This window comes from Fringilla coelebs (assembly GCF_963513975.1).
Source record: "Fringilla coelebs genome assembly, chromosome: 10".
Taxonomy (NCBI): Eukaryota; Metazoa; Chordata; class Aves; order Passeriformes; family Fringillidae; genus Fringilla; species Fringilla coelebs.
In genome coordinates this window covers 15643534-15658514 of record NC_140036.1, presented here as the reverse complement: position 1 = coordinate 15658514, position 14981 = coordinate 15643534, and the positions used below count along the sequence as shown (strand labels likewise).

The following is a 14981-nucleotide window of genomic DNA, read 5'->3' as shown; positions in this document are numbered from 1 at the left end:
CTGTTTTCCCAACTGCAGTCACTAATGCTTCTTGAGCCTGGCTGATGGCTGTCATGGAGTTGGTCTTGCTTGCACATTGGATGCTGATTGCCTTGATTCTGTGCCGGTTCTGTCTTTGAAAGTACTGTCTGGCAAGTCCTGGAGAGATCTTTGCCTCCAAAAGCCTCCGCAGTTCCCTTCTGTTTTTCCCCATCACCAAGTAAAAAATAAAAACACTTGGCTCGGTAACAAATGCTGGCTTCAAATGTTGGTGACAAAATTCCTGCTGACAAGCTTAGTATGGTAGGGTAGGAGTAGGTGAAGACAGGTGTGATGGTTGTGTTGTGCTGTTAGGTGCTCCTGTGAATCGCACAGCAAGAGAGAAGAAGGTTGAAGAGCCCTTTCCTGGTCTCGAGCGGTTTGTTCCTTTGGTGCGATGCTGCGATCACACGCTGGAGCGAATGTTTCAAATGAGTAGATCTGAACTCTTCTGGAATATGGTGCCCAGGTGTAGCAGGTTGTAGGATATCACGTCGCAAACTCTTGGAAGAACACAGAAAATTAGTAGCCAAGAAAACTTTGTGCTGAGAAACTATCAGGTACATGGGAAGAAGTGTAATCTCTCCCTGTGAGCACTGATGAGTTCCAGTAAGGCTGCTGGGAGATGTGTAATTGTTAACTTTGCCACTTTGCGAACCATAAGCTGCTTTCTTTTCACTGAGAAACAGGAACGCAGACAAAGTGAACCTAATCATGGAGGTTCAGGGATGCAATTTTGTTGTAATTGTTGGTGCTCTAGGCAAATAATAAAGGAATGCAGTAAAAGTCCAGTGTATTTGCTTCTCCAGGTCAAGGTACAATGCCAGGGAAGGTCTAAATCCTTTTTATCATCTATTTTTAAGGAGAGTAAAGAAATGGTAATACTTGCCCTTACTGTGCTGAAAAGTTTTGTGATAAATCACAGTCTCCTTTTACAGACAATTAATTAAGCTCCTTTGGGAGAATATTCCACAGAATTCTCATGGAAGTCTGAGTGCTGGTTCTCTTGCACAAGGTGGTGAAGGGGGTATCCAAGCTCTGCCACCTTCCCTTTTCTTGTGCCCAAGTCCCAGCTGGTAGGATGGGAACATGTATAGGGCTGGGTGCCAGGCCTGGTGTGCTGTCCCCAGCTCTGTCACATTTTGGGGGAGCAAGTCCTTCCCTGGCATGCAGGGGAAGTGCATGGAGCTGTGTCATTCTGCAGGCAGATCACCAGGTTGCTGTGTTGGATAACTGGGTGTTTGGCAGCTGTGCTGTGGGACAGCATGTGCATGGTCCTGCTCAGCTGGGGCATTGGGATTGCCTTTCCTTCCCATTGTTGTGCTGCTGTGAGTGCAGGAGACCCTCTCATTCTCTTTTTTTCTAGTTATTGGTGTCAGGCTGGGGTTTGCACACCGCAGGGCTGGTGGTGGTGATGTTCAGGTGCTCTTTGGGGAAGGAGAGGGGCAGCAGTTTTGTCTGCAGAGAAGGTCCAGGGCTCTGTGTGATGGTCACAACAGGTTGTGATGCACAGCAAAGTAAAGGGCAGCACCTTTGCTATTGTCCCTCCCCATCCCTACTCTGGAGTGGGGACTCTCTGGGAGCAGCCCAGTTTCTCCATCACATGGAGGAAAAGCATAAAGCAGAGCCTCAAGTGCTGCCCCTACTATTTGTTCCTTTTTTGATTCCTTTGGCATAAGGGCCAGATTCAGTCAGGAGTCTGGCTTCCAGCTGAAGTCAGGCTAATTTAGGAACTAAACCAGCCTTTTAACATATCTTCTGCATGTCTAGGTCCCCATCTATGATGGAGGTAATGGTACTCTCTTGTTCAGAAGGCAGATGCATACACAGGCGTCTCTGGCCCTCCTACTTTTCAGATGCAATAAGAGCAGGTATTACAGCTTCTCAGAATTGCTCCAGAAATTTTTATCTATATTTGGAATAAATGGGTCCTTTCTCAAAATTGAGCTTTCTGAGGGAAACGTCAGCTTGCAACTCATTTCTTGTAAAGAAAAAAAAAAAACTTGGGTTTTTTCCTATTATTCTATTTGTGATGGTAAAAATATTTGTAGAAAACAGAAATGTTTTTATGAGGTGCAGTCAGTGGTGAGGCTGCTCCTCATGCTGCTGGGTAATTGCCACATGACCACGTTTACCTGGGCCTCTCTGCCCCATCCAAGCTTATTCCTTTTTTTTTCTTGAAGGAATAAGCTTCTTTGGCCTCTCCCAGCAGCTCTTTGGAAAAGGGAGCCGCAACACTGAGAAAGTTTTGGTTTTTTGTTGTTTGTTTTTAATACATGCTCATCCTACCTGGAGGTATTTGTTTTAAGTCTGAGATGGGGGCAGGCCAGTCCTGGACTTAAATACCTTTGCTATTAAGGTATGAAAGTGAAAAAAGATGGTTAATGCTTGGAGGGGCAAACATTTCTAAACCAGAGGGATTTACTGATCCTAGGTGATTGTGCTTTTTTAGACATCTCTATGGATTATAATGTTTTCAAAAATACCAAGTCTGACCACATGGGCACAGGAGTGTGGAATCCAGTTGTCTGCCAGCTATTTGTTGCTATTTTCAAATTATCTGGTCAAAAATGTAAGCCTTGAACAGGAAGACTGTCTGGTCATAAAGGCTCCAAGTTTTAAAAGTTTCTTTTACAAATGGCTTGAAGGACCATGATAAGAGGGCCTGCCATGCTGCCAAGGGTTTCGTTGTGGTGGGACCTGAGCAAGCCTGGGAGAAGGTGTTCTCTGCCTTCAAATTTTGGCCATTTAAAACCAAAATGGTTAAGGGAACATTATGCTTTACTATAAAATGTTGCAATAAACCCCTTAGACTGGGCACAGCAAATGTGTGCCACCTCTGTCCTAGGAGATTTCAGCTTAAAAGCAGGCTGCAGGAGAGCCTGGGCTGGGCTCCTGCCTTGGGGCACGGCACTGCTCTGCTCCCTGGGCTCTGGGCACTGTCAGTGTGTTTTTCTTGACCGAGCACCTTAAACACAAGAGGTTTATTAGGGCACTGTTCTGCTGGTGCTGCCTGGGGAGGATGGCCACTCCTTGGGGAGCGAGGGAATGGCATCTTTTATGTTCTGTTAACGTTATCCATCGTTTGAAACCCAGGATCTGTGGTACTCTGATACTGCATGATCGATTGTTCTTCTTTGATCAAGAAGCTGGGGTGCATTCGAGTGAGAAAGTGAAAGTGCCCCCCTCTTGCTCAGGGTGTCTCTGACCAGGCTTAGTGAAATGCAGACAGCAAACAGTGGGGGAAAAAAGAAAAATCAAAATAAAACTCACTGAGGCTGTTTTGAAAATCTTCCAGTAAGCTGAGGGAGTGTGAGCAGTGTGAGGTCAGTAGTCTGTGCTTGAAAATACGGGATCCAATCCTGGTGTCAGTTACAGACATGTAAATCACAGGCAGTGCTGCTGGCAGTGACAGGAGCTGCTGAAAGGCTGCTCCAGCATGGGACCTGCAGGCTTTCTGGCACGGACATGCTGATTCCTCTCGTTCCTTAGCCACCCTTTTTTTCTAGCTGTCCTTGGGCATTTAAAATAACAGCAGTGCAGCATGGCTGGTCCTGTTTTTGGGTTGGTTCCTGACCATTGTGGCCCAGTAGCTCCAGCTCAGAGTGGCTCCTGGGTTGTGGGATGCTGTAGGTAGGGCTGTCTCACAGCTTCCTTAGCTGCTGTTTAGGTCTGTTTTGCTCCAGGTGATCTTTTAATTTCCTATAATACAGCAATCTCTGGGACAGCTGGATGCCATCCCTTCAGTGGAAGTTGGATCCCATCCCTTCTGTGCTGAAGTGTTCTCTTTTCCTCCCTGTTCTCCGAACTCATTTTCTCCCTCTTGTTTTAGTCATGTTTAATGAACACCAGGACAAACCTGAAAATCAAATGGGACTGCAAAGACAAAAATAAGTGTCCTGGTCACAAAGCCCACTGTGCATTGCTGGAGGACCTTGGGGCTCCCTTGGGACAATGCTTTTAGCACCAGGCTCTGCACCCTGCAGCACATAGGGCCTTCCAGGGAGTTTGCTCTCTTTTGGAGCACATTGTCCCTACCCAAGCTGACTGTGCTGTGGTCAGGATCAGCTTTCCTCCAGGACGAGAGCTGGGCTAGGAGCTCGGAAGTGATAAGCCCCATTATAGCTAATTTTGACACGTGGGGTTGTAGTGGGATTGGAAGCAGCTCTGTCCTGAGTGCTATCTAGGAGGGGTGTGTGCTTACTTGCAGACTGAAACCATTCACAGAGTCACTGCTTTTCACCAGCACAGGATCTGACACCCCAAAAGGCAGCAGCCAGGCTGTTTGTGTTGGTGACTCCCTGAGCAGGTGCTGTGCTGGCAGCAGAGCAGGGGAAACACGTCCCCAGCTTTTGTTGTCTCGTGTGATCCTTTTATTAGATAACTTCAGCAGTGTACTGTTGAATCAAGCAGTTTAATCCATGAAACCTGAGAAGAACAGATGCAAACACGGAAAACTGTTAGGGCCAGATCCTGCACGTGTCACTGTCCCAGTGCAGAAAGATGGGTACCTGTCTAGGTATGGCTGTGTTCAGGTGTAAAGCTACCAATGCGTATAAGCTGAATTTTAAGTCAGAGTTGGACTCCAAATTGAGGTTTGCGTGGAAGGGGTCTGATTTTTCCAATGTGTGAGAATGTGGAGATCTCAGGCAACTCCCTCAGTGCTTTCAGTGGCCAGAGTGCCTGAGGGTCAGGGCTCTGGCAGTGGAGGAGATAACATGAGAATTCTGAGTTTGGGAACTTTGGCCAGCAAATAACACATATATTGGCACAGAGTGGGAAAGACATAAAAAGACATATGTCAGAACAGGGCAGGCTTTTAAGTGGTTTTCATTTAAAGTGAAAAGGTCAGATTGAATGAGGCTGGCATCTAGGGAACTGTTCGTGCACCTGCCAATCAAAGGGGGGGGACCCATGTCAGTTCATGCTGATGGGTGACTGGCTAGAGCTTGTCTGTGTTTAAAAATTGGTGACTGGAACAGTTAAAATGACAATTTTCCTTGTGGGTGTCAGGTTGAGCCATCTGCTTCGTGAAGGAATGGAACAAAGGATCCCAGCACGAGACCGCTTTATCCCACTTCAACTGGTGTTTGCACTTGGGCTTCAACAAGTACAGCTATGCTGATTTAAAATATAATAATAGTAATAAATAGACTCTAAATATTGGTGACACTTTCAAGTGTAAAGAAGATTAAAAGTGAGTGTATCTTTTGAGTAGTCAGAAAAACAGATGCCATTCAAACCAGGCTGTTCTGGGAGAAGTGTAATTAGCTGAAGTCATTTTCACAGGTAGATTTTCATTTATAGGAACTCTGGTGTCTGGTTACTTCCATTTCTACGTGGCCACTGTGGAGTTATATTAGGGATGCCTGTTTTTCTGAAAGTGCTGACTTCTGCTCTTTAAAACTTGGAATTATTGCAGAGGTTTTTCCACTGTCCGTTCCTGAAAAATCTGAACAATCTAAGAAAACTCAAGCCATAACACAGGACTGATTCTTAAATTCAGGTGTTGTAAACTACTAGTTTTAGATTTAAATCTGCAAACAGAAAAAGTTGCTTTCTGTACTTGTGTGTTAAGTTCATATTTATTTTTTTCTTGAGAAACATTGATTCATACTGCCAGTAATATAACATCTGTATTGTCAGCCAGTGAGTGAATGAACTGCTTCTGATCATTTTGTCTTTACTGGAGTGATAGACTGGCTGGGGTGAGTATTGCTGTGACCAGGCAGGCTGTCCCTGTCCTGCTCACTTGTGGATGTGCTGCCAGGATGGAGTGCCTGCTTTGCTGCTGAGAGGGTGGTTTCACAGCAGGTTTTCAGCTAGGTGCCTCAAGGAGGGTGTGGGGTGTCCTGCTCACCTTGCTGCAGGAGCCCAGTTGCAGGTGACAGGGACAGCTGATGTGGGAAGCAAAGCCAGGAAGATGCAGTTCAACTGGCCAAATCCTATCACTGATCTTGTAAACATTTTGTGAGTTAAACTGGCGAGAGACAATCCTGAACCAAAATTTTTTAAACACAGGTTGGGTCCCAATAAGTATTGTCTTACCTGGAGTTCCTGGGGGGGCTGTTGTGGGTCAAACTGAAATAGTGTTGGAATCAGAGGGGAGTGTTGTTGTCTCCTGCCTTTGCAGATAAGACTGAAGGGCATTTTGCCAGGAGCCTGTGGGAAGGACCTAAATTGTATGTAACTCTACATAATTTTAAAATGAAAAGTAAACATGCACAACCATAATATTTGCTTGTTCTTGTCTCCTCGTTGATGGATGGAGAGAAATTGCTCTTTGGCTGAGTTCATCAGCAATAAACCTCTGCAGTTACTCATCTTCATCCCTGCAGTGAGAGGGAGAGGCCATAGGAATTTTCAGTTGGTTTTGTCCTCATAATGCCTTAGGGGAGCTCTGATGGTCCTGGGGACTTTCAAACCTGCCTGTCCCTGTGGTGAATCAGGGCTGGGTGCCAGCGCAGGGACCATGGGACTGAGCTGGGTCAGAATGAAGCTCAGTGTGCTCTTGGCACAATGGACATGTGCCTCTGCTTGGGAGAGGCAAAAGCTCTGCCACTCTCCTGGCTGTTGTAGCCTCAGACATTGCATGGGGGACAAGGGGTGTGGAAGGGCAGGAAGCCATCTCACTTTGTGACAGGGAAGAGGGGCTTGGACCGTGAGCCACAAACATATTTTGCTACTTGTGTGTTGTGGATTTGTGGGCTCACGTGCACCGCCATGAACAGCACAGGTAGAACAAATAAGTCTGAACTGAGCTTTTCCATAGTGACAGCAGCAAATAGCAGAAGCTTTCTCTGCTGAGCTGCAATGACAAGCTTGTACTTGTCATGGGCAGAGATAGGGCTCTAGAGTGACGAGGATGTGGCTGGGATGGGATGCTGGCCAGGGGCTGATGGGGACAGGAAGGAGTGTGTGCTTCAGATGTTGCTGGTTTCTGTAGGATGCACCCTGACATGTGTCCTGGCATGTCCCATGCCACATGCAGAGTGGTGGCCACGTGGCCTGGTTGTCCCCTCTGCTCTAACTTCATCATCTGCAGAAGGGGAAAGCACAACACTGAGTAAGTCACATCAGGAGAAGGTGGTGTCTGCTTCTCAGCTTCAGGAAAGGGTAAGATAGTCCCCACTGGGAATTGTACAGAGCTCCAGACAGAAAAGGCTGTGCTGCTGGGGAGGGCTGCTGGTGTAGCTCTGCTTACAGTAATGGTAACCCCATGAACTTAAAAATGCCTTAAATGGTGCCTTCTAGCTCCCTCACTCTGTCCAAGGCCAGAAAAGAATGATGGTTCACCCTGTACTCTTATTTTATTCCTCATTTGGCATTTCCTTATCCCTTTCCCTTCTCAATGGCATTAAGAGCAGTGACTTGAGGAGGTGTGAGTTGTTGGCCAGACTCTGGCAGCTGACATTTCTGGTCATTGCTGGTCACTGGCCCAGTTCAGGGTAGTAGGTCTTGCTTTTGGAGGTGCTGAAAGGAGTCCAGGAGTATGGACACTTCTGCTTGAGAAAGCTGGGAAGGAAAATGCTGCATTTCCCAGAAACTGTGTGGGTTAAACTGCTGGCTTTGGAGACAAGCTGTTGGGAAGCCCTTCCAGTGTGCATTACTCAAGTCTCTCTCTTTTCAGGGCTGGGAAAGAAACCCAGAATCGTGAGTCTGGTGGAGCCCTGCGTGTTTCCATACGCCCTGCTCTGAGTTCATCCCACCAGTAAGGCTGTGCAGCGTGAGAACTGGTATGTAAACACAATTCACAGGCACAAGGAACAAGAAGGCTTTTCTGACAGTGGCACCTTGTTCATGGCTCTCCAAGCTTGGAGGGAGAGTGGGATCACTGGAAAATACAAGACAAGCTGATGTTTCCCTGGTGGTGCTTACACCCAGAGGCTTGGTGGGGAAGGGCTCAGCAGTGAGAGGCTGTGAGTGTCCAGAAGTCATGCCAGGCTGTGGTGCTGAGGCTTTAGACACGCTCTGTGGAGAGATGTGTGGTGTCATAGCATGCACAGAGAGGCAACGTGGGGGTAATGGCAAATGCACACACCAGAAATGCATACACACACACAGACACAGGCTGTGCAAGTGTAGGCACATGGAAACAAAGATGGCAATGCATATATAGTATATACTATACAGTGGCATATGAGGGCCCGGGGGTGTATATACCAAATGTCTGTATATACTATATATGGCGATTAAAGAATGCATATGCATTCATGTTCTCTTTTTTTCTTTCTGTCTCTTCTGTCTTTCTGTGGAGCTGTTGCAAAACTACCAGATTCAACCTCCTGGGGAGCCTTTCTGGCCAAGGTTTTACAAGCCAGCACCTGCTTTGCCTGCCTGACTTCTTTCTATATTTATTCCTCTGCACCCGGTTTTTGCCTTTGCCTGTGGATCTGTCACAAACATTTGTGCTGGCTTTTGACTGCACAGGACTTCAGCTTGCGAGTCCTAAATCTGCCTTTGTGCATGGTGGAGGAGTAGGCATTTGTGTGCATGGTTGTGCATCTGTATGTCTGGGCATCCCTGGTCCTTGCTGTCTGCATTACATGGCCTGTGTCCCTGTGATTCTGCAGCAGTCCCTCTGTTCTCTGCCCCTTCAAGACTTTTTTATGAATCAAATATTCTCAGTCATCCTGCTTATGTAATATGTAATTTTTCATTTAAATTAGCCACCCCTGACCCAGTGGCTGCTTTATAATCATCTGTACTGCTGTGCAGGAGGCTTAAGTCAGATTTTATTCCCAGACCCCCAAGGTTTCACTTCCCAATCTTTCTCCTGTGGCAAGGAGGAGGATTTGTGTTGCCGTGTAGAAGGGAACTCCTGGTTAGGCTGTGGTTGGACACAGATATGTCCATCCCTCTGGTTTCCCTCCTCTGTGTTCTTTGGGGTGGAAGGTGTTCTGAAGCAGAGTTGCTGAACACAGGTGCTTAGATGCCTCTGTTTAAAGTGAGCACAGTAGCAAGGGAGAAGGTATAAAGCCATTTCAGCTGGGAAAAGGAGGGGAGACCCTAGTGCTGTCCTGGGGAGGTCAAGCTGGGGGAGTAGCCATATTGTGGGTCTCCCATCAGCAAGTGCAGCCTGAGGAGCCATGTGCTCGTTCCTGGTTTGATGGGTATAACTTACACACCCTGGAGAGCAGTGCTGGGCTGCCTGCCAGGAGCTGGGGAATGGCTTGTCCTCATCTGCTCAGGCCCCTGTGCTCCCACCCGCTCTTAACTGCTGAAATGGGGAGTCCCTCTAAGGTCACAAAAGCGTTAGTCCCAGATTTCAACCCCAAGAGCCGTAAAACGTTCCCTGCCCTGCCTGACCCCTCTTCAAAGGCAGAGGCAGTGTGGCAGCCCTCGTTCCCCTGGGTTCCGTGTCCCTGTCCCCACCATGTGTGCCACTGCAGCCTGCATTCCTTTCCCATTCCGTAAGCCCTCTGCCTCTTGCGCTGACACAGCTAATATTTCTCTGCTGGCAGGGCAGGCAAGGTGGTGGCATTTAACTCTTAGGGAGAGCTTTGATCTCTTCAGCTCTGGTGGGACACCAGAGCTGTAAGGGTTGGTGTGTGCCTGTGATGGGGTTTTTGCTCTTCCAGGTGTTCCCCATCTTTTTTCTGCTGCAAAATTTGAATCAGAGTTGGTAAAACCTGCACAAACCTGACACTTTTTACATTGGTTTTGTGAGTATCTCCTGTTTCTGACCGTGGAGAAATCTCCAGATCACCCTGCTGCTGGCTGGGCTGGTGGGGGGGGGGGGTTTAGTGGGCTTTTGGAAAAATAATTAATCAGCTACCCATGGAGAGCTAGTCCCAGTCTGCAATGCATTGAGGTTGTCCTGGTGTACCACTTAGTGCCACCTGGACTGCTGACTCTTTAAAGCTGCCTTTATGACCACCTGTGCAATGAACGTGTGCTGGTGCTGCCTGGCAAGGTTGATTTTTTTGCAGTGGTAGCAATGGATCACTGAGTTAAATGTGGGTGTATTCTAAAAGGCAGAGAACTTTGTTACCTTTTAAAGCAATGGTTTAAATGTTTTCTGTCACCTGTGGGTGCTAAACTCTTGTTGCCACGGGCCCAGACCACTGCTCAGTTCCTGGAGGTAACTGCAGAGCTTCTGTCACTGCAGGATTTCGGCTCCTCCCGAAGCCTGTGCCTCAGTACCAGTGAAAGCCAGATGTACTGTAATGTTGCTTTTTTACAGTTTGTTTTGGCCATACATGGGCAGAGTCAGCTCTGGAATTCCTTCCCTATAAATTCAATAGCATCTTGTGGGTGGTGCTGGGGAATCATTCTGGTCTGGTTGGATCGCCTTGCCTCGGCAGCCTGTTTGCCTTGAAAATGTCCTGCTGTGCACATTCCTGAGAGGCTGCCTGCCCCAGGAGCCATGGCTGCAGCTACCAGGAGGCTGCTGGCCCATGCTGGCAGGCAGAGTCAGCTCCTGCTGCCTGCAGGTCAGCCTTTGCTGCTGAGGACTGATGCTTGAGGCAGTGCTGGCATGGGGATGTTGCTCTGGTGTGCATGCAGGCTCTGCAGTTATGCCCTCTAAAAAAATGCCTCTTAAACTTGGTTTGTGTGTTTGAGCATTGACACTCAAGTCCCTTTTCCAGGGGTAGGGAGGGTGGGTGCTCCCCGATTCCCACCTGACATGGGATACAGTGCTGTGTGTCCCAGCAGGGATTGATGGGTGCTGGCATCCTGGGGGTCCTTGTACCTGCAGGGGTCTTGTCCTTCAGTTTGGGCCTTTCTGCAGTGCTATCTTTTGTTTTTGTGGTTTTGTTTTTTTTTTCATAATGCAAGTTCAAATGCATGCTCTTTATGAAGCACTAGCTTGATGAGCCAGGTCAGGGGAGATTTCCCTGTGCCAGGTGAGCAGCCAGTGTGGGCTGTGGTGTGACTGATACTTGAGCCTGCCTTTCCTGGGCCACACTGATGTTGCTGTAGCCACAGCCTGAATCTGCCTCTTTGCCTTCAGAGAACACTCTAAAAAGTAGTTCTAGGAGGTTTTCTGCTGGTGAGTTGAGGTATGAAAGAGAAGTTTGTTGCAGGGGTGGAGCAGCAACAACTCCTGGATTTGCTCCCATTGAATTTTCCTGTGCATCCCTAGGAGGGGACAGAGATGCAGTGTCACCCATCATGCCAGGAGCCTCTGAAGCACAGTTGAAGGTGATTATGTGTGGCCTCATGTCCAGGCTCTCTGTAGGTCAGCAAAGGCAATGTGCTCAGCTCATGCTTCAGAGGGGCAAGTCATCCCCGTGCCAAAGCCAGGGAGAGAAGGGTGATTTTTTTTTTTTTTTGACATCCTTTGGAGTTTTGATCTCCATATTTGGAAATGTTTACCCATTGCTCTGATCTATTGCAAGGGAGGGGAGGTGACTCAGGGTCTGGTGGAAGCAGGATTTGAATTCCTGTAGTAAGGTTTTTTTTTTTTCCTATCCCCCCCTTTCTTGTTTTGGAAGCTTGTTGTGGTCAGTTTTCAGTTCTCTCTTGCTCCTGGACCTTGTTCCAAATTTGATGTGCTCGAGAGGGAAGCATGTTAGCAAAGGAGCTTGCCTGAATGCTGGTAAGTCCATCATTGCTGTTATAGCAAGCAGCTTGGGATTTTTTTTTGTTGTTTTGTTTAGTCAGATGTATTGCATCAAAGTGTGTGCATTGCTGGTGGAGGCAGGCATGTGGATCAAAAGCAAGGGACCCAATGAAACCTTCTGTAGCAGAGAGAGTTGGCTTAGTGGACTGGTCTCAAAGGCAAAATGTTTCTTCAGGAATAAGTATAAAGATAATTTAAGCCAGCTCCCATTCAGTCACGCTTTTCCTTTTAGTTTCACTTGTTAGTGCAGCAAGGCAGCAGAGCACTGTAGAGTAAAGGAGGATATATTCATGTGGTCAGCAAGGAAAACACAGCTTATGTGTGATTTCTGTCTTTTAAGCAAGAGTGTGTGATAAAAGGCTGTATAACACATGGATTTATTTCTCTCAGTTGTTAATATTTAACTCTCTTCTCTTAGTTGAAGTTTAGCTACTGTAACTGGATAAACTTTGAGTGTCTGTTTTTTTCCGGTTGTTCTGTATTTTTCCTTAGTGTTAAGTTTTTAATCTGTCTGATATTGTAGCTGGCTGCTTCTTTTTTTTTTTTCTTTTTTTTTTTTTCCCTCCCCCCTTCCTCCAGCTCTTTCCTTTCTATTTCCTGAAAGGAAGCTGCAGTTCATCCAGACAGTCAGGGGTGTGGGGGGAACCTGGAAGATGCTCTGCTTCCTGTTTTATTCATGGCTGCTAAAACCATGCTGAGGAATCTGGAGCAGAGATCCACCATCCTGCATTCCTCTTGTCATTTGGAGCATGTAACATGTACAGAGTGCTTTTAACACTGCTCTGGGGGTCATGGAGCAGCCAGTCCTGCACCTCAAATGGGAGGCACTGCACTTCATCCTTTTACTTTGGAAGGGGCATTGGTGAAACTTTTATTGTTCCCAGTGCTGGTTAGTAATGCTTGTATCTTCTCAGCTAACTGGTATTTTTAGGCTTCTTCAGACCTGTTGCTTCATACTCTCCATCTTAAATTTAAGACCTTTGTTGGAAAGGTAAACCTCTTGTGGATTTTATTTTGCCCTTTTAAATAGGGCTTAATATTCCTTGGTTTTTCCAGAGATGTGGATTTGCAGCAGGTCCTTGAGGTACAAAATTGTCTGGATTGTCTTGAACAGGGAAAGATAGTTAGCATGAGGATGGATGTGTGGTAGAAAACACTGGGCCACAAACAGTGAGGAAGGACTGCTAGAGCTTTTTCTGTGGCTGAGACATGCTGGGGGTTTGTAGAGTTCAGCTGTATTTTAATCTTTGTTGTTTCAAAGGGCTGATTGGATTACTGCAGCTTTTGGGGTCAGGGCCTGGCTGGGCTGAGCTTGGTGCAAAGGGAAGAACTGCTGTCCTAAAGAGTGCCCAGCCTGGATGGGCAGGGCAGGTGATGGCTCAGGAAACAGAGCCCTGGGGACATGTAGGGAGCCGTCACAGCACCTGAAGCCTTGGCCCAAGGACTCCCCCAGCAGACACTCATCCTCTGCTGTGCATGTTGGTGCCAAGCTGTGGAATTGTGGCAGTGGGACCATGATCTGTGTTGCTCCTTGTGTGCTGTGCTTTGCCTCTGCTGTGCGCACGTGCCCCTGTGCGATGGCCGTGCTTCTGGTGGCACGTGGATGTGGCACATCCAGGCTTCACCAGCTGCCTGTGGCTGAGCTTGGAGTTTTGGGAACAGCACGGTGGGACTGCAAATGATGATCTTCTGTTCCCCTCGCAGTTTCTTCCCTTTCCTGCTCGCCAGGACGTGCTGTTTGTTGGAAGACAAGGATGAGCAGTGCCTGGGTGCCGTAACCCAGTGCTCCGGGCAGGGCTAGTCTGGCACGTCTGGGAAATGTTCACGTGCTGATCCTTCTCTGTGCAACACCTCACCCCTGCGAGGACGTGACTTGAGAGCTGGACAGACTGTGCAGGATGAGCTCTCCATGCGCTGCCTGTGCCCCTCTTTCCTGGTGGGTGCTGGCAGAGCTGGGGGAGCTCTGGAGGACGAGGCGATGCCCGCTGCTGGGACTGCAGGCTGCCAGGGCTCTCCATCTGGTGTTTCTCCAGGACCTGAGCAGATTCAGTGACCATTGACGCTATCCAGGATCCACAAAGGATTTTCTCCTGCTCCAGGAACAGAGCCATTAAGGGCTGACCTGTAAATTAATACAGCTGTCTAAAGATTTTTTTTTCCCCCCTCCTCTAGCCTGGCATCTAGTAAACACTGCAGCCTGAGAAGCCTTCCATGGCACTGGCCCTCAAGAGCGTTCAGAGAGCTCCATGCCTGCCTTTCTTAAGCCTCTCTGTCTCTTTCAAGGATGTGTTAAATGCAAAGGACTAGCTTTAGCTCCCGTGTAGGGAGGGTTTGGGTTCACGGCCCATCCTTCATCCTGGCTGTTGCCCTGATCAATCCAGAGCTGGCATGGCATAGTTGGCAAAGAGGTAACACCAGCACTGTGATTTGAGTGCTCTGAGGGAGCTCAGTATGCACTGAGGGCTGGGTGTATGTGCCCCATGGCAGGTAAGAGAAGCTGCCCCAGATAGCATGGGACTGGCACATGTGGACATGGAAGGGGTGAAGGTTACAAACCTCTGCACATCTTATGCTTTGCATTTCTTTAGGCAAAGGTTTTGGATCCCTTTAGTACTAAATTGTGCCTGAATGCTGAGGAAAGTAGTGATATTGTTGTGTGCAGGCACAGAAATTAGGGCACTGTGCAGCAGATTAGGGAAAAGTGCAAATCTCTGTATTCATGTGATGGTTCGTGCTCAGCTCCTGCAGACAGGTGGGTGCTTTGTGGCCTCGGGCAGAGTGATGCTGTTAAACCATCTCGCTTACTCTAATAAAGTCATACATTTCTGAGCACAAAATATTTCTGCATCAGTTGCTTAAAGGTAAACCAAGAGGCATTGAGTATTTCATAAAGCTGATCTGTGCTGCTCGTGTGTGACATGATCTCAACACGTATCATTACATTAGAAATTTCCAGATGGCACCTCACCTAATTGCACGGCTGCTCTTTCCTGGGATCTGAGTGGAGTGCAGGCTTTTAAGAAATGTCTGTTGTTATTAGCTTTATCATACACATTCTCCTGTACCAGCTGGTTCAAACAGCAGGAAGTCTCAGTCACAGCTTAATTCTTCAGTCAGCTTTGGGGGGGACTTTGCTCCTGTGAGTTAGGTATTTGCATTTGGGATGAGATCTCCAAGTGAGAACAACTTGTTTGCCTCCAGTGGGTGTGTTGGTTCAAGGACTAACGTGCCCAGGAGGAGGAAAGGAGTTGTTCTTGTTGCTTTACTGATGTCCTGGGATAGTTAACTGTACTTACTGCTTGTCCTGGTGGGGAAGGACAATGTTTTAAAGAAATATCAGGTTTCAGAAGCCAGGCTGCCTGTGGTGGAGAGGAAAAGAATCCTTGTGCTCTGC

The 14981-nt window shown here is 47.7% G+C and overlaps 1 long non-coding RNA gene across 1 annotated transcript in view; it reads left to right on the top strand.

Moving 5' to 3' along the window:
- LOC311157321 overlaps positions 1-14379 on the top strand; it is a 28497-nt gene extending 14118 nt beyond the window's left edge. Inside the window, exons 2-4 of the long non-coding RNA XR_014616408.1 lie at positions 7649-7754; positions 8276-8325; positions 13292-14379. This is a non-coding gene — a long non-coding RNA (uncharacterized lncRNA). The remainder of the gene's footprint in view (positions 1-7648; positions 7755-8275; positions 8326-13291) is intronic.
- The last annotated feature ends 602 nt before the right edge of the window (positions 14380-14981 follow it).